Genomic DNA, 20,421 nt, shown 5'->3' with positions numbered 1-20,421 from the left:
CGTCGGTGTTCCAAGCGGGAAAGTTGCTGTTCATCCGGGACGGATTTGCAGCAGCTCGACATGCAGGAACTTATGGCGGCGACAACGGCAGCGGCGGCTCAGCAACCTGGCGCTGCGGCGCCGGCAGCGCTTATAAATTGGTCAACGCAGCTCATACAACAGGTGTCACCAGTCGACGAAATGGCACTCTTGGCGAAGAACAAGTTCCACATGCAGAAAAGGGGCTGATCATCGTTGTTATTTGAACCACCACGACTTTCTCAGCAGTTGTGGCTGCTAAGCCCTCACAGCTGCACTTCAGCCATATGGAACAAGAGCTGGAAACGCGCGCTTTCTGAGCGTTGTGGGAACGCCGCGTCCAGTTTTCTGCCGTTTCTTAAGTGGCCTTCCCGGTCCAACAATCCCGGTCCAACTCCACTAACGTGAAAGCTGAGGAGGGGCGAAGCATGCAGTGTATAAGTGTATTCCTGGCGCCTTGGCGTTGTTGAACGTACTGAAAACGAAATATAGTACCTGCTACAAAGCCAGAGCCACGGATGACGAAAAGGGTGCCTGCGACAATAGCAGTTTTTTCGAGCCCTTGATGTTTCAGTTATTGCCAGTATGTGCCACACTTGGTCTCGAAGTAGCCACAAAAAATAAAAGAAAAACGCGTCAAGAAGTGTTGAAGCATGCACCCATAATTTATTGCGATTTTCGGCGAAACTCGGCCTGCAGATTCCACAAAACGGCGTTCGACGAGACGGTTTCGACGAAACGGGCATTCCTTCCTCGAAACTCCATTCGGCAGAACGATGTTCCATAAACTTTCCCGGGCCTCTGAGAGTTTAATGTCACAGCACGAAACTTTATACTGCTGGCTGGATCTTGATGATCGATCCACGAGAAATAACGCGATCCTTCAGTGTATTTAAGAGTCGCACAAAACGTGGGCACCAACAAAAAAGAAACAATCCCGGTCCAACTCCACTAACGTGAAAGCTGAGGAGGGGCGAAGCATGCAGTGTATAAATGTATTCCTGGCGCCTTGGCGTTGTTGCCAACGCTGGTGAAGCCGTTGGGGGGTAGATGTATACAGCTTTGCTGTAAAACTCTCTCGTATTTGAAGCACAAAGCTCTCTAGCTCAAGGCGTAAGTAAGTGTACCGGTGTATTTTAATACGCGTTACGCTCTAGCGCGAAGTTCAAACGAGTTTCCCGGTGTTGTAGTACCGTGACTACATCCGACGACAATTACGATGACGATTACTACTACGACGATGACAGGAGACGCCAACAGCGTCAGCCCCTAAGGTGCATTGCCCCATTAAAACGCTTGCAGCTATTTCTTCAGTACTAGGCAGCGACTTTCCTTCCAATGCTGCTGAATGAGTACATCGTTTGGGCCTCTGCTCTGATGGCAAATGCCGCTCCGTAAACAACTTCAAATACAGCGAAAAAGTATTTCCTTTTCGTCCCAAAATAAAAGAGAACGGCGTTCCGGTTTCAGATAACTTCGCGCCAGGAACTCGACGTGCTTGGAAAAAACTCTTGCAATTGAATGCGCGAAAAAACGAAATAAAATTAGCGAACGCAAAAAAGAAACTTCTACTAAAAGACAAGTGCTCGAAACGAACAAAACGGCGGAAAAGACGTCTCAAAGAATATAAAGTCGAACCTCGTTATAACGAAGTACTATCGGGACAGTGAATTAGTTCGTTATATACAATATTCTTTATAACCGTACCGGTAAAAATCGGATCTAATAAACCGACAATCTGGCTCGCGCAACAATCGTAGAAAAAAAGCACATTGTTCTAGGCTTCGAACCCACTATAAACGAGGTACTCCTTATCTGTCTCCCTGTGCTTTTTCAAAGTAAGCTGACCGGAACGCGAGAACGTGAAACTACTACACAAAAAAGTTCGTCCGGCAAAACAGGCCTGCCGTCTTATTTACTTGGAGGAAGATCTGGCCTCCACCTTGCGGCTTTTCACGGTTTGAACGCAATAAAGTTTTCCACCGTGTTCATGCAATAAAGGGTCTTAAAGGGATCCTGAAACACTTACTATCGACTACTCGGAATGTATTTTGGGGTAAAGTCTATTGTCACAGCAATCTCCTCCCGCAAGAATTATGAAAATCCGTTCACTATCACCGAAACTACGCGTGATGAAAAATCGCGCATAAATGTTCACTCTCAACTCAACCGCGGGGGGGGGGGGGGGGTTGTGGTTCGCGACGGGAAAATGAAAGGAAATTCACTGGGGATATTTTGAGCTCGGCAGGGAGCTCACCTGCATACAACCCAGTGCAGGGGAAGGGAAGTAGAGGGGGAGTGATAGGATGAAGTAGAAAGAGAGAGAGAGAGAGAGAGAGAGAGAGAAAGGTATAAAGAGAGTCAACCGCGGACAACGCGACGAAAGCTGCGCGCTCTCTCCCGGAGAGGGGGGCGGCACGCGGCGTTCTATTCGGCGGCTTCGATATGTCACAGGCCGGGGAGTTTCGTCCTTTTCCCCACAACGTAGACGGGTCTATTTCCGGTCTGGAGCCACAAAAAAGCAGGCATGGTGGCCTGCTCGCAAGCAAGCGCTCAGGCTGGCAGGGCGTTTTTGGAGCAATAAACGTTCGTTGTCGAGTGAGTTCGTTGAAAGTGGAATATTTGGTTCGTCACTCAAACTCCGCGCGCCCTCAAAACAAAAGAAACACCCAAAACATGCGGACAGGTTCAGACATAGGAGAGGTTTATACACAGCGCCGACGACGGCTGATCGTCACCGGAAATGCCAGAATTTAGCCGCGAAGTTGACCGGGGACAGCCAATAGGACAGCCACAACAGCCATGGCCCGATTGACGTCGCAGAGGCCATGCCAGGGGTGCATAATGAGGAGAATTGGAGAGAGCGGTTGGTTTTTTTCGCGTCTTTCACGGCGATTTGCGCGCTTACCGCTTCACGTGCACGTGCAATATTTGGCTTGGGTGTTCCTGGAAGTCTAATCTAAACGTCGCGCAGGGTTACTGCACTGCACAAAGGGTCCCTTTAAGCTGCTAAAAAAACGGTGGTTTTGTCTCATTTTTTACATTTTGCTTTTCATATGCTAGCTGTCGAGTTTTGAGCCTCACGGGACCCAAATATATCTTCGTTATAGCCGATATCGCGCGGCTCTGGAGGTTTCTGTTTCGCTATGAAAAGAATGGGTGTCATTGAAAGCGAAGTTGCAACTGGCGATTCGAAGATTGGCGCGATACCTGGAAAATTGTGGTGTGGTTCTTTCTTATGAAAAATGTGCTGCGATGGCATTTACAAGACGCGACATGTCCCGTTATGCCCTGACTGCAGCATGCTGCACCATACCATATGTGCGATGGCATCGATTCTTGGGCTTTGTATTTGACAGGTCAATGTCATGGGCATATCATATTCGATGCCTCAAAGACAAACTACAGTCTTTCGTGCTTGCAGGCACTGCCTGGGGTTTCTCGGTTGCTTCGCTGCTACGACTCTAGAAGGCCCTCTTTATCGGCTTGCTTCGCTACAGCCTGCCTACCCTCTGTTCAGTGTCCAAGAGCAAGGTCAAGCAGCTAGAGGCATTACAGGCGCAAGCTCTGCGTATTTTCCTGGGACTACCTAAGTGCACTTCAACGATCGAGACACTTTTTGAAGCGAGATGCCTCTCAGCCAGGGTACTGTTAGACAAAAAAAATACCCGTGTCTGCCTCCGCCATGTTAGCGGTTCATTTGTCCATCCTTTAGCTGATAGCTCCGCAAGTCATGTTCAGGAATTCCTGCCGGTTTACTATCAACGTCCTATTATACTCGAGTTACCACCTTGGCAGTTTTATACGGGCTGAAACAAAATCGGCCTGATGGCATCACCTCTTTCTCCGCTTTCGGAAACGGTGTACGAGAAGACACTGAACACCTGTTTTGTGTTTGCCCACGTTTGAACTCGGCGCGAACGACAGCGTGAAGTTTATTACGGGCGAGAACTCTCAACATGAAGGACTTTTAAGCGAGCCTGAATCGTCCGCCGCCGTCCGCACAGCAACAGCTGCGGGTGCGCGCGCTCCTCGTCTTCCTCGTCTTCCCTAGCAACGGGAGGAGATGGGCGCGCGCTGCCTGGCCGCTGACATGGCACATACCCACGTGGGGGATCGTCCGCCGCCGTAGTCCGCATAGCAACAGCTGCGGGTGCGCGCGCTCCTCGTCTTCCCTAGCAACGGGGGGAGATGGGCGCGCGCTGCCTGGCCGCTGACATGGCACATACCCACGTTGGGAATTGGCCAGGAATCGGGCGTGAGAAGGGCTAATGCACCCGCTTAAAGGAGTACTGACACGAAATTTCAAAGCTGAGATCCGCTCTAGCAACAAGTACAACGACAACACAAATAGGTGTCTGTGAATAAATGCATCTTTCTTTCTTTGTAGTTGTGTGTGTGTGTGTGATCTCTCTTTCGCGAACATTACCGAACCGCGCAAATTCAACTCGTGCATTCGCACTTTCACATTCTTCCCCTCGGGGAAATGCGGGGAATTTTTTTAGGCCCCTGGAACAGCGAAGCCAGTGCGGTGCGGGGTTTTAAAGCTCTTGTGCGTTTTCTCTGAGACTCTGCACTCGACTCAAGCCTGTGACTGCCTCTGACGTTTCTTGTTTTTTTTATGTTTGTGTGCGTGTGTCCGTCTGGTGGAGTTCTTTTGTTTTTTCCTTTTCTTATTTGTATTATTCATGTAAGCATATAACCCTCATCACATGTTCACCAACCATCTGAAGTAGAAAGCCCAGCATTGTGCAGGGCTGACCTCCTCGGAAATGCCAGAATTAATAAAGAACTTTCCCTTTACCTTTCTATTTCTCTCTCTCTTGAAATGAAGCGTGATCAAACAAAATTCGTATTCAATTCACTATATCCGATAATTCGCTATGTCCGTGTTCATTATAACGAGGTTCGACTGTAGTCAGGTTCTTGCGTTTTAAAGCACGACAGAGACAACATCGAGTGAAACTCTCCGCCAACTAGGTCACTGTCGTGGCCACGTAAACAAAAGAAACGGTGAAAATGGCAACGAAAGCCGCAAGACCACAATATAAATTAGTGAAATTTAGGTAATTTCACACAAAGGCGTTTATTGAAACGGGAATTTCTCTAAAAAACGACGTTTGATAAACTTTCTGTGAGGGGTCCGGACAGTATATCGAACGCCGTTTTATCGACGTAGGTTTTATCGAAAATCTTCTCAAGATTATCTGTTAAGAAAATTTTATGTGCATTTTTTTTATTCCTCCGTGCTATGTAACTAGAAATGCTTGTCACCATAGTGGATCCTAATAATTAGCAAAATTTTTAATATTGTTACGAGGCAAAATTAAGCAAATGGTAGAGTAGTGCGGTTGTTGCAAACACGCACCACGGTGTGCGGAAGGGCCACGTCTCGGCTGAGTAGAGCGTCAGTTTGTGGGGCAAGGAAGTAGTCACCGTCGGGAACAGGAGGCGATGTAGAAAGCAGGACATTAGTAGCAGCTCGCGGGATGAGACGAATGGACTCCGTCGAGTGTAAGCGGCATTGAACTTCCTCGGGCACACTTTCGGGGCAAGGTAGATCAAAGCTGATGGCGCCTTCCGAACAGTCAATAGAGAGTTATAGCAGATCGAAAAAACGGTTCCGGTACGGTACACGGTAGCCGCTACGGGACCGTACCGGGAAGGCCCGTTTTTAGAGTTATAGCAGACCGTAACTACCGGCCATGCTACCGTGACTGGGAGCGACTTGTGTTGTACGTCGTTTGGCAATTTTTCGTGAGTCTGTGGCGCTTCCTGTGCTGAAATATTAGTTTTCAGTTCTCAAATGCGCTGAAGACAGTATTAGGAAAAAAAAAAAAAACATCCAACGCCCCTACGGAGAATCGAACTGCGACTGCGTGAACATGGAGCGGCATTTTAACTCTACGCCAGTTCAATAGATGGCGCCAGTAGGTCAAACTCAGTGCAAAACTAGTACAAGCAAAGATTAAAACTGCGAGTGAGAAATGGGTATCAGGTATACGTAAGAAGGATAAGAGCGCCCCCCAAAAATTCTGGAATCATTTAAAATCATTGGGAACAACGACTAAAGAGGTGCAGACTCAGATACAGGACGGGGACGGTAACGTTCTTCTGGGGGACAGCGCTTTAAAATACCTACATGGAGTCATAGCAAATACTTTCGGCCAAACACACGAGATATCGGCTACCCGGACACATGTGGTCAATAGAAGAGCGACAGATAAAGAATTTAATATCGAATTTTTGGACTGGAAAAAGGCAGAACACAGTGTTCCCAAAAGTACGGCAACAGGACCGGATGGTATCCCAATAGAGATTATCCACCATTTGGGACCAGCGGGAAAGACGCACTTGTATAGAGCCATCGAGCGCGCTATAAAATTCGAGAGGATTCCCACGCAATGGCGCGAAAGCAGAATGAGTTTGATTTATAAAGGCAAGGGAGAGAAGGACAAGGCGAGCTCTTACAGGCCGATTACAGTCACGTCAGTGCTCTATAGATTAGCTATACAAGCCATCAAAGTCGAGTTGTTGAAGTGGGTAGAAAGTAACGGTATTTTAGGGGAACTGCAAAATGGATTTAGGCCGGGTCGACGCTTAGAAGACAATATTTTCATAATAACCCAGACCATCGAAATTTCGGCAGCACAGGGCAGACCAACATGGCTACTGTTTCTGGACATAAAGGGAGCCTATGACAACGTAGATAGGGGATTGCTGTGGCATATACTGGAAGAAGAGGGGATTGGGTCAGATTTTGTGGGGCTGCTAAGGGCAATATATGAGGATAACAAGGCGCATATTACATGGGAAGGGCGTACAGGCACAGAGCCCGTATACATTAGAAGAGGTTTAAAGCAGGGGTGCCCCCTTTCGCCATTGCTGTTCACACTGTACATTAGAGGAATGGAAAGACGATTAGAGGAGAGTGGATTAGGCTTTGACTTGTCGTACCGAAGCAATGGAGAGTTGGTGGAGCAACGGATTCCGGGATTGATGTACGCGGACGATATAGTGTTGCTGGCAGATAATGCGGAAGACCTTCAAAAACTGGCCGACATTTGTGGTGATGAGGCAACGTACCTAGACCTACATTTTAACCCACAGAAATCTGCAGTCATGGTGTTCAACGAGGAAGATCATACAGCACCAATAAGAATTCAACAGGAGGCCATACCATTAGTAAATAAGTACAAATACTTGGGGATCTGGCTTAATGACGGAAAAAGCTACCTGAATGCCCATGAAGAACACCTCAAACTGAAAGGGAGACGAAATGCAGCAGTAATGAAACATAGAGCACTTTGGGGTTACAATAAGTACGAGGTAGTGCGAGGCATCTGGAAAGGAGTAATGGTGCCGGCGCTCACGTTCTCTAATGCCGTATTATGCCTAAAGTCCGATATCCTGTCGGGACTGGAGGTTAACCAAAAGGCAGTCGGCAGATTAGCACTGGGAGCTCACAGTAAGACTACAAATGAGGCGGTACAAGGCGATATGGGTTGGGCTTCATTTGAGGCGAGGGAAGCGCAAAGTAAGATACGTTTTGAGGAGCGGCTTAGACATTTAGATGAGAAGAACTGGGCAGCCAGAGTGCACAGGTACGTGTACCTTAAAAGTGTGGACACCCAATGGCGGAAGAGGACGCGAAAGCTGGCGACTAAATATACCTTGACCGCGGCAAATAAACAAGGGGGGGCAGTTAAAAAGCAAGTGAAGGAAACAGAGACGCTCATGTGGAAAGAGAGGATGGAAAAGAAGGGATCGCTGGGAATCCACAAAGCAAGCAAAAAAGAGATCCGGAAAGAGAACTTTTATGACAACAATAAAGGTAGTGCGTTGCTTTTTGAGGTGCGGGCTGGCTGCTTGAGAACTCGAACTTACATGAGCAAATATTCGTCCCAGGATGAGACATGTGTTGTATGTGGCGGGGATAAAGAAACAATCGACCACATAGTAATAGGATGCCAAAAGATTCAGCCGGATAGAATTGGGGAAAAAGTCCTACTTCCTGAGGCACTGGGCTTCGCTATAGATGGAAACATTAACTGGTCAGCAGTAGGTATTACTAAGCAGCGGCTAGAGTATTGGTGGAAAAAAAGCAGGGAAGTCGATAAAATAACATCGCAGCCAGGGGTAGCGGCAGGGCAGAAGTAAACAGAAATCCGAGTTGAGGGACTAAATTTAAATTCAAACTACTAAGATAGGCTAGATGGCGCACGCCATCACCCCGATTCAAAGGGGAGGCCTTTAATCATCATCATCATCATCATCATCAGTACATACGGCTGGCTGTTTCTAGTTTTTTGTTGTATTTGAGAGTCCCTCGCACTGATACCGCCTGTTCCTCACTCGCCGATTTGTAGACGGGCCCCATGTTGCTGGTAATACTAGTTAAGTAGCCGTATTGCCTTTATTTAACCTAAAAGAAGCTATCGGACATGCGTCGTTCGACGACACAAGCCACGGCAGTTGGGCCGGCGCCGGGACCGTGTTTCGCTTGCTGCTTGAGCTGTCAGAATCGCGTGGATTTCACTTGTTGCAACCTCATTTTTCTTAAACGATCTCATATTTACAATCCGTTCGACTAGGCGTGAGCCAATCGTACGTATCCTAAACTCTTCCGAAGCGGCCGCCCGCTTCCGAATGACGGACACGGTATGTCTCGGTACCGCTCGGCCTAGTCGCTCCGGTATACGGTAGGGTTCGGCGCATGCGCGGTGGCGTCCAGACGGTAGACGTTACCGTACCGGAACCGTTTTTCCGATCTGCTATAACTCTCTACTAAGCGCAGAAGGTTCCGAAAGAAAATCAAGGCCCAGATTGAGGTCATGGGGGCAGTGGGGCAAAACAGTAAACAAAGCGGGGACTGAGGGATCGGCGGTGGTGACGCGGGCGGTACACATACCGACAACGGTAGGGGAAGTTCCATCAGCAACACGAAGAACACGGGATGGGGCAGGAGTGAGCACTTTCTTGAGTCGGCTGCAAAGGTTCGCACTTATCACAGATATGTTCGCGGCCGTGTCAATTAGCGCCTGGGCAGGAACTCCATCAACAAGGACATCAAGAAGATTGCAAGGTGCAGGTAAAGCGGGCAGAGGATTTTCGGTCGGGGTCGTCGATGCAGCATCACCTCTGAGAGCTGCACGATCTAGTTTTCCGGGAAGAGGCGGCCGGGGCGGGACGGCCACGTCGGACGGCGAGCTTCGGGGGACAGGGACTGGCGACGATGAGGCGAGGACGAACGGCGAAGTCTGGTGAACGAAGCAGGGGCGTCGGCACTGTTGGTAACGCGATCGGGTGAAAATCGTCGGGGAGCATTCTCAGGTCGCCGGGAAGTGTAGCACGAAGTACGGACAGCGTCGTAAGGGCGATTGCGGCAGTAACGGGAGACGTGTCCGATACGAAGGCAACAAAAGCAAATCGGACGGTCGTCAGGGGTCCGCCAGGCAGCCGGATTGCGGAAACGACGAGGCGTGGTATGATATATGGGTGAAGGGCTTTGCACAACCGGGTAGACGTCCTGACGATTCATGGCGCAAACCAAGCGAAGGCCCAAGTTGTCAAGTTCTTGGCGGACGACAGCTTGAGTAACAGAAATGGATGGGCTGTCACCGCTTGGTGTTGTGAACGGGGCTGGTGATATGGCCTCAATTTCTCGACGAATCATTCTGGTGAGCGTCTCAGGTGGGACAGGTGGGGTGACGTCGAGTGGGCGAAGCAGCACATCGTCGCAGGACGAAGTAGCGGCCGTATTCGGAAGGCGGACGAAGTTTTGGGCAATACGGCGGCTTTTGACTTGCTCCGAGCGTCGGCACTCTGCAATGATGTCATCCACGTTTGAGCTGTTCTGGAAAACTAGTAAATTGAAAGCGTCGTCCGCAATGCATTTTAAGATGTGCCCAACCTTTTCTCCCTCAGGCATTGCCCGGTCAACCTTGACACACAGAGCAAGACGTCGTGAATATATGCACTGTACGATTCGGTTCAACTCTGGACACGAGACGCGAGGTCGTTCTTGGCGGCAAGCTGATGGTGAGGAGCGTTTCCAAACGCTGATCGTAGCTTCTGCTTGAAGACGTCCCAGCTGGTCAATATCTCTTCGTTGGTGTCGTACCATGTCAGTGCTGTGCCTTTCAGGCAACACTCAGCATTGGCCAACATTACTGCGGGATCCCACCTGTTAAGTCGGCTGACCCGCTTGAACAACGGATCCACTAATCAGCATCGACTCCATCGTTGCCGGTAAACATTCCAGGTTCTCGAGGGTGAGACACGATGATGGGGGGAATGGCAGCGCCTGAAGGAGGGTCGCTGCTGTTAGGCATCCTGGACGTCGGAATTTGATGACCGCTGCGGAGTTCCGTGGTAAATGGGAAAAGCCCGCAACCTCCACCAAGATGTTACGAGATAGAAGCACGCAAATACAGTGTATTGATTGAAATTACAATGCTTAGCAGTGCCAGCGAGATAGTACAGAGACCGGTAGCTGGAAGCCCTTCGTCAGTTCAGCCCAAACGGCACATAGCCGTAGCTGCCCTGATCGTCTCCTTCCAACTGCTCCGTGACAATATTTCTAGCAGCTGCGTTTTTATCACCTACCTGTGTTGTGATGCGCAAAGTTTGCCCCTACATTCTTTTGGTTTTGTTCATTGCGCAGGTGGAATTGCTATAACGAATCTTCTCTGTCCCTGTGATCCGGAGCATTTGACGACGTCGTAGCGTTTAGGCTAGAATGCTGTGATATGCTTCGTACCTTTTTTATACTCCGGTGTTGCGTGGTCATATAATTCTAATTATTTTTCCGCATCTGTTGTACATAAGTAAGACACTTCTTAGTGCTTGTGGGTTCAATCTTAAACATTCAAATTAAAAGCTGCCTCAAGGATCCTGCAATTTGCGCATTCCTATTTCTTAACCTGCATGGAGAGTAAGAGTCCAGGCCCCCTCGTCACGAGACCACTCGTCGTAGGCCAACTTGTCACAGGTAAACTGGTCAGGAATGCCAAATTGTCATAGGGCATTTCGTACGAGGAATTATCGTGTTACCGGAATATTCGTCACAGGGAAACCTCGTATTGAAAGGTTGTTTTAAAACGCGATGTCCGCCAGCTATGCGTAGCATTTACGAAAAAGGCGAGTGTGTATCTGTTTTTTACCACATGAAGTTAGGTTAACATACCGTCGCACGTGCATAATAATATATATAGATGATAATATTTTGTGATTTCTATTACAAGACACGCGGAAAAAGTAAACAAAACGCTAAAAATAACACAGTCAAGAGGTTGAGCATGGAATGAAAAATGCTGTTTAGTCTACCCTCTGTGTGCTGTTGTATTATTGTAGTGTTGCCCCGCTCTCTCCTTGTGTACGCGTCCTCAAGGCTGGTTTCTGCCGTTCTTCACTACATCAGTTTAGAAGAGGATGTTGTCGTGATCAGCCAGGCCTTTTGCGATACGAACGCTGCTGACATCTTGGTATTTGCGTGCGAAAGGGGAACGGAGGAGGGGAGGGGAGGTGGTGTCCCACGTCTAACTGAGCGATCACAAGTTCCTGCAGCCCTTGCTCATCCTTCAGACACTTCAAGTCGAGCAGCGCTTCAGCTGAGTTTGACGGGTTAAACACATGCTCAGGTCACAACATCACGTGGTCACACAGACCTCCCACCACCCTGCCCAACTACAGCTCTATCTGAAGTACCATTGTCTATACCACCTAATCAGTGTGGAACCTCAACGCCCCTGGGCTATCACCGCTTCAAAGAAGTGACGGTCGCGCTGACCTCTCCATCCTCACCCCCTTTCTCAAAAGAAAAAAAAACACCAGCCCTGAAGGAATTACACACACGTTCAGTTCGCGGAGACCACCCAACACCCCTCCGCACTCCTAAACTGCTGTAACGAGTTTGCCAGTGTCGAAACCAGCCTCAGAACCGTTTTCAATACCAATTTCCGGTGAGCGCTACAAGCCTTTGTTCACACGGCCGCCGTGCAACGAAATCCATGTGACGGCAAGGCACCTCGCCCGAGGATTCCTATCTTGAGATAGAACTGTACCAGGGGGCAACTGTTACGAGTTGGCCTATGACAAATTCTCCGGCGACGAGCGGGCACGTTCCCGCTAGCTCCCCTCCGGTCTTTGTGTCCTTGTTTTCTCCAACTGGCTCTTGGTTCCACGTACTCTACCATATTAACACGTATTTGGTTCTGGAGGAGGGAACTGAAATGCTTCCAGATGTACTGCACAATGGTGCCCTCTGAATAATGAGCTCTGCTAGAATGCTAGCTGTGAACATGCCGTACATGCCTGGGGCAGTTCCAGGTAGCGGGGAGGGCGGTTGCAGAACACAATCAGTGCTTGTGGCCTCACCATCTCTTTTGAGGCCTCACTTCTGCCATCTCCCCCCGCCGGCTCCATTCATATAGCACGAGTCGTTTCAAAGTTCCTGGCCAGATATTTCTCCGAGATGCAAATGAGGCTACCACGTGATCATGGTAGTAATCACGTGAACACCACGTGACTCAAAAATGTGAGGGCGCACAATACTCCAACGTCATGGCTAAAGTGGTGCGAGGTAGGTATTTGGAAATACAAACAGCAATACCTCGATACACACCGTAAGAATAGTGCGCATCGGATCGGGGCTGCTACTATGGTAGCAAATGTTGTACCATACCAAATAGAAACATGGTTGAGACCATGGCTGACTGGCAACATGGTTAAATAGAAACGCGTTAGAGAGTGGATCCGGACAGTTTGGCGACGCCGTTTTATCGAAAATGTTTTCCCCGGCATTTTCGTGTAATAAAATTAGCAGTACGCTTGTAAAAGCGTTAAGTTCGCGGTTCGTGCGCGCCAAAAACTGCCCGAGAAAAGGCCGACCACTCGTGCACGCGTGCCTCGAGCGCACGTTCGTCAAGCTCAGCATACCCACTTAGGGTGATTTGCCAACATTGCCACAAAAACACTTCAGCGTTCGCCGTATCGCGGAAGAACTTGCTCAGAACGAGGAAGACGCGTCATGGCGCACGCCTTTCATTTGTTGGTCTCCGTGTCGTCGTGCGCATGCGCTCTGTACCGTAGAAGCGCCGCAACTTCAATGTCGAAGCTACTGTGGGTGATCATTCACTCTACATGGCCCAGCCGCGGATAGTTCTCCCGGCCGAGGAAGAGGCCGCGCTACGAGAGGCTCGGCGAGCAAAGCATCCGCTAGATACGTTGCGCTTGGAGAGTGGCGTACGAGAATGTCGACCAAAACGACGAGCTCACTCTGGCCTTGCTAAAAAATAAGGTCATTGAAATGGCACGCCACCACACCACAAGGGTACTAGAACTCAACTTTGTGTCCGTCAGTGATCACCTATAACAAGTTCGCCATTCAAGTCTTGCGCGTGAGTGCAAGCTTGCCTGAATGTTTTTAGTTTTCTCCTCGCTGTGTAATTTCCAAATCTTGTCTCCACAGCGAACATATTCAACAGAACTTGTAGGCTATGTGTTAGTTGTCTTTTATTTCATGCGTGCTTCTTGTTGTTATGTTGCGCGAAATTTGTCTCCACAATTTTAAATGCAGAGCATTTCAGTAACTCACGATGTCACCCGCGTTGTCCCGTCGTAGTCCGCACCGTCGCTGTCCGCACCCCTGCCCCTACACTATATAAAAGAAAATACTATCCGGCGCCAGGTTTCGATCCCTCGACCCTGCGGGCGGATCTCAATGCACATGGTACTACTCTACCCACTGCGCCACAGAGCCGACACAGAATGGGACGCTACGGACGCGCCTTATATCGTTGACTCATTCAAATTACTGCTGATGAGCGCTCTCTCGTCAGCAGTTGCCAACAAGTGCAACAACATTAACGTAACGCAAACTACTTAACGTCGTGCGCCCCCGGAAATGCTCTGCATTTGATCGTGCCCCTCGCGAGGGGGATGTTCATACAGGAACTCCTACTTTTAGCGGACTCCTGGCGCCCTCTTTCTGCCATTGTAGACACTATGAGGCGGTCTTCGAAGGGCGCCAAATTTGAATTCTACAAATTTTTTTTCTATTCTCTTCATTGCACCGGCGGTACTGTCATAACGACTTTCCTTGTGGCTCTAGTCCCCCTTCTGATGTGAAGCATATCACGGCATTGTGGCGTATAGACTAGAACGCCTCGATATGCTTCGTACTTTTTTTCTATACACCACTTTCCTGTCGACACACAATCTAATTATTTCGCCACGTCTGCTACATAACTAAGGCACTTCTTTGGGCGTGTGGGTCTAATGTAAAAATTCTAACTGGAGCGCTAGCAAAAGTCCCGATTTCTGCACTCCTAATTCTTATTGGGCACTGAGTTCAGTTGCTAAGAGGTTACCAAGCCTTATCCTACTGTTCGAGATGCCTTGCTTAGAACTAACAAAAAAAAAGTTAGTTACAAAATTAGTCAACATACTGCAGGTTCGTTCGTTTTCATCTCTTCGCCTCATTGCAATCCAGCATGTCTGGACTTTTTAGCCCATACTCTTTCACCCTTTCATCATACGGCCTAAAAAAACAGTAAGATCAAAATAATAAACACAAAAAATAGCGAAATCATGAAGGTCTGCTCAATTCAGCGCCATCACCCGATTACTTGGAAATAAAAATGCAGAATTTTAAAAATTTAGAACGAGCAGACAAAATCCTACCCGTGCGATTAGACGAACAAAGCACACAAAAACCAACAAAATGTGCTGTATGGTCTGGCGTACTCATCCAAGGCCATTAAGGAAACCTAAGGTTGGTGAATCGAATAATGGGTGTAAGAGTGTTGAGGCCGGAGTGGACAATTATACGAAATGCTGTATTTTTTATTTGAGCATAATTAACGAAAAACGTAAATTGTGACGGGATTGGCAATGTGCAGTTGCCTTACGTTACGAGTGGGACCAGGCCCACTCGTCGCAGCCAACTCCAAACAGGGCCCCTTGTTCTAGGCGATCCCGCACTAGGAAAAGTGGTAGCACTTACCTACTCGTTCTTGGAAATTTCGTCTCGCAGTTCCATTTTTGGCGAATGTCGAGGAGAAGCGTGGAGGGGGTTAGTGGCTTCTACCCTGATAATTACTTCTAGGTTTACCGTGCCAGTGTTCGTGGGGTCCTCTCCTTTTGCAGGTGGTGGTTGAAATAATTTTTCCATTTTAAAAGGGTTTAGGCCCCACTCGTCACAAGTCCACTCGTCATAGGCCAACTCGTCACAGGTAAACTGGTCAGGAATGCCAACTCGTCACAGTGCATTTCGTACGAGGAATTCTCGTATCACCGGAATATTCGTCACACGGAAAACTCGCATTACGAGCTTGTTTTCTAAAGCGCTGTTTCCGCCTGCTATATATACGTCGCCCATTTCAAAATGATGTAGGTGAGCGAGTGTTCTGTCAAAGTTTTTGACGTAGGAAGTTAGGTGAATATGCAGTCATACCGAGTTAATTATATTATAATAATTGCATGCAAATTTGTATTAAATGGCACGCAAAAAAGTAAACAAATTGTCATAAATTATGTTATTGTTATAAAGAAAAAATATGTTTATTGCGCTCGCTTTGTACTATTTGTACTGCTGCACTGTTGTCTCGCTGTCTCGTTGTGTAGGTGTCTTCAATGCTGGGTTCCGACGTTGTTCACTGCATCAGTTCAGAAGCGGATTTTGCGGGAAATATTCGGAAATTCGGAAACGTGTTGACTGGGGCTCCGCTGTCGTGATCAGCCAAGATTCTTGTGATGCGATTGTTGCCATCTTGCTGCAAGCCGTTGGGGGTGCTGCCCGACGATGAATACTACTACCACCGTGAAAAACGACAACGGAACATGTTAACAAACAATTACCCGCGCGGTTGCACAGTGGATATGACGTTGTGCTGTTGAGCCCAATGAAGCGGATTCGATTCCCGGCCACGGCGGCCGCTTTTCAGGTGGAGGCGAAAAACGAAAACGCCCGTGTGTTCGGGATTTCGGCGCACGCACATTAAACATCCCCAGGTGGTCAAAATGAATTCGGATCCCTCCACTACAGCGCACCTCATCACATGTGTAGCGTCGGCGCGTTAAACGCCCACAATCATTCAAATAAACAATTTGAAACCTAATGCAATGCCTGGTGGTGTATCCTTTAGTGTTTACATAAAAAGAAATCCTCCAGCTTAGCTATTGTTTAAGCTTTGCGCGAGGTAGCACAAGCTTCGCCAATTTTTATTTCTTTTTATTCGCAGACTGAAAGTGGGGGTGCAGGTCGCACTAACCTGTCCCCCCCCCCTTCCCTCCAAAGGAAAAAAAACAGCTCTTTATGCACACCTGCTGGTCACACAGACCTGTACACGCCTTCCTAAATAGCCGTAAAGAATTCGCCATTGTAGAAACCAGCCTCAGAGCGGCTTTCAACGCCAATTTCCGGTCACGGCTTCTAGGCTTTTGTTCACACGGCCGCGGTGTAACGAAATCCATGCGACGGAAAGGCGCCTCGCACGAGAATTTCTATCTCGAGATGGCCCTATACCAAAAGGCCGGTGTGACGAGTTGGCCTCTGACGAGTTTTCCTGTGACGAGTGGGCTTGTGACGAGTGGGCTCGTTCCCATAGGCCCACTCGTCACAAGTCCACTCGTCATAGGCCAACTCGTCACAGGTAAACTGGTCAGGAGGGAACCAGCCCACTCGTCGCAGCCAACTCGTCCTAGGAAAACTGGTCATAGGGAAACTGGTCAAAGAGGGCATTTTGTTCTAGGTGATCCCGTACTAGGAAAAGTGGTAGCACTGACCTTCTCGTGCTAGGAAAAGTCGTCTCGCGGTTCCATTTTTGGCCGATGTCGAGGAAATGGGGAGAGTAAGTTAGTGACTTCTAATTTTATAATTACTCTAATTTATAATTACCGCCCGACCTCTTCAGAGGTCGGGGGGTCCCCTGCTTTTGTTAGTTTGCTGGCGGTGGTTGAAATGGTTTTTCTATTTTAACACATGTTCCTCTGTCCCCTTCTTATTTCCCTTCTTGTTGTAAAAAAACATCACACTTTTTTACCGGGTAAGGGGTTTCTTTTCAGGTTTTTTTTTCTTCTCCTTCCAAAAAATATTCGTCACGCTTTTGCTGTGGAGGGGGGTCGACTTTTTCTTTCTTTTGCGTTTTCTTTTCTTTTCTTTTTTTCTTTTTGCGTTATCCTTTGAAGCTTTTTGCCTGCTTGTGTATATATCTATAAATAGGGCAAAATGTTGGCCTCTTGTTTGTTTGAAGGTTCTGGTTGAAATTGGATTTTTGGTTTCAGCACAACTTCCGGTTTCTTTTTTTTGCTTTTCTTCTCCTTCTAAAAAATATTCTTCACACTTTTTTGTGTGAGTGTGTGTCTGGTGGGGGGAGGTCAACTTTTAAGTCCAGCCTTGACTTTCAGGCGATATGAAGACTAACAAAATGAAAGTTACCCAGCTTGTCAATCATCGTTTGTCAGCAGGCATGAAAACAAAAGATCAAAATACTAAAAACCAAAAACACAGAATGAAATCGCAATCCCAATACAGCGCCGTCACTTCATTACCAAAAAAATAAAAAAATGTATTAGAAAAAAAAAAGAACGGGCAAACGAAATCTAATATGAAAGGCTCACGTAATTAGCTGCACAAAAAAAATAAGATGCGCTGTCCGGCTGGCGCGTTCCTCGAAGGCGACAAAGGAAACATTAAGGGTGGTGAATTGAAGGAGGAGTGTAAGAATGTCTACGCATAAGATGAGAAATATACAAGCTTCTGTACTCTTTCATTTGAACATGATAGACGAAAAACGTAAATTGTGACGAGTTGGCCGAGTGTCCAGTTGCTCTAGGTTACGAGTTTCCCCAGTGGGAGATGGCCTATGAAGACTTGCCCTATGTTACGAATTCACCTATGACGATTTGGCTGCGACGAGTTCACTTTTGACGAGTTCTCCTAGACCCGGTCAGGAATGCTAACTCGTCACAGGGCATTTCGTGCGTGGAATTCTCGTATCACCGAAATATTCGTCGCACGGAATGCTCGCATTACGAGCTTGTTTTGGAACGTCAAAGCGATGTTTCCGCCTGATATACGTCGCCCATTTAAAAATAATATAGGCGAGCGAGTGTTCTTCCAAAGTTTTTGATGTAGGAAGGTGGGTGATTATGCCGTCATACCAAGTTATTTATAGTAAAATCATAATTGCATGCACATTTGCATTAAATGGCAGGAATAAAAAGTAAACAACTTGTTATAAATGACGCAGGCAACAGGTTGTGCATGAAATACCGTTTTTGCTCGCTTAATGAACGCACATTTTAGCGTAAAACACAAGCAAAGATGGGGGTGCGTTTATTCTGCGCGGTAATTTTCCGGAAACTTTTTCGGAGGGACGAAAGAAGGCCTCAACGAAGAAAGAAAATGCATTAGGTAAGGGATCCGGACAGTTTATCGAACGCCGTTTTATCGAACGCCGTTTTATCGACGGACGTTTTATCGAAGCCGTTTTATCGAAAGTGTTTTTCTCGGCCTTTTCGAGTAACATAATTTGCAGTACGTTTTTTTAATTTCCTCCTCGCTATGTAATTTGCAAATCTTGTCTCCACAGCAGGCCTATTTAAAAACATTTATAGTCCGTCTTCTAGTTGACTTTTATTTCCTGCGTGTTTTTTTTGTTTGTTTTTGTGATGCGCGAAATATGTCACCAGAATTTTTTGCTGTGTTCATTGCGCAACTGGTACTGCCATAACGAATCTCCTTGTGTCTCTATCCCCTCTGATCCGAAGCATATCACGGCATTGTGGCGTATTGATTAAAATGCCTCGATATGCTTCGTACCTTTTCGTATAAACCGCTTTTGTGTCGACACATAATCTAATTATTTCGCCGCGTATGTTGTACATAAGTAAGGCACTTCTTGGCGCTTGAGGGTCCAATGTCAAAAACCTAACTGGAACGCTAGCAAAAGTCTCTCCCGATTTCTGCATTCCTAATTCTTAATGGGATCTGAGTTCAGTTGCTAAGAGGTTACCAAGCCTTGCACTACTGTTCTCGTTGCCTTGCATGAACTAACGAGAAAAACGTTAGGTACAAAATTGTCACCGTACTGCAGGTTGGTTCGTTTTCATCTCCCTCTGGTTGTACCCCAGCATGTCTGCTGGGGTGTATGCTCTTGCCTTTTTTATCACAAGGCATAAAAACAGTAAGATCAAAATAGTAAACACTGAAAATGGAGAAATCATGAAGGTCTACTCAAAATACAGCGTCGTGACCCGATTACCTCTAAATAAAAATGGAAAAATTAAAAAATGAGAACGAGCAATACTATGGCCCGTGCGATTACCTGAACAAGGCACACAAAAAAAACAACAAAATGCGCTGCCTGGTCGGGCGTGTTCCTCCAAGGCCACCACGAAAACGTAAGGTTGGTGAATCAAAAAAGGGGCTAAGAGTGTTGACGCAAAAGTAGAAAATTATACGAAATCCTGTATTTTTTTTATTTGAGCATGATTAACAAAAAAACGTAAATTGTGATGGGATGGGCAATTGTCCAGCTGTACTAGCTTACGAGTTTCCCTAGTGCGAGATGACCTCTGACGACTTGTCCTACTTGACGAGTTCACCTATGACGAGTTGGCTGTGACAGGTTCCCTTGTGACGATTCTCCTAGACTCCACCACCTCTGTTGGGTTCTCACTATCACTGTCGGAACCCCCCTGTTCCAGTCACATAGCACTAATCTTTCAGAAGTTCTTGGCACAACATTTCTCCAGATGCAAACAATGTGACCCCAAGGTCCGAGTAGGAGTCGCGGGTAAACCACGTGACTTGTGGGGTACAAGACTCTGGATCACGTAATGATGAACCATGGCGCAAGGGATATATTTTTCAACACTAACCTAAACACGCCGATACACATCTAAGGAATATTGCGCACGGGGTTCGGGTTGGTACTATAGGGGCAAATTCTGTAATATAAACAAGGGGGTCATACATGCTTGAGTGAAATCAATAAAGACTCAAAAATAAAAATAATTTAATAAAACAAAGGTTATCGAAAACACTGTAAAGGCGCGTCAACATATACAGATAGGTTTTTTATGTAATGCACGGCAGAGACAATGTAGGAGGAAAGTTACTGCAGGTTAGGTTAATGCGATGGCCATTTAAACAAAATAAACCCCGAAAAATACAATGCAAGCCGCAAAACCGCACTTTCGATAAAACGGACGTAGGTGGTTCGATAAAACGGCATTCGATAAAACGGTGTTCGATAAAACGGGCATTTTTTCGATAAAACGGCGTTCGATAAAACGGCGTTCGATAAACTGTCTGGGAACCTTAGGTAACATACCTTCGCAATAAATATACGCGTACACAATTGTTCAACAAACAGCCCTTTTTTTTTTGAACTC

This window comes from Haemaphysalis longicornis, unplaced genomic scaffold (genome assembly GCF_048455015.1).
Source record: "Haemaphysalis longicornis isolate Haplotype H1 unplaced genomic scaffold, Haemaphysalis longicornis Haplotype H1 scaffold_6, whole genome shotgun sequence".
In the NCBI taxonomy this organism is placed as follows: Eukaryota; Metazoa; Arthropoda; class Arachnida; order Ixodida; family Ixodidae; genus Haemaphysalis; species Haemaphysalis longicornis.
This window is presented reverse-complemented; position numbering follows the sequence as displayed.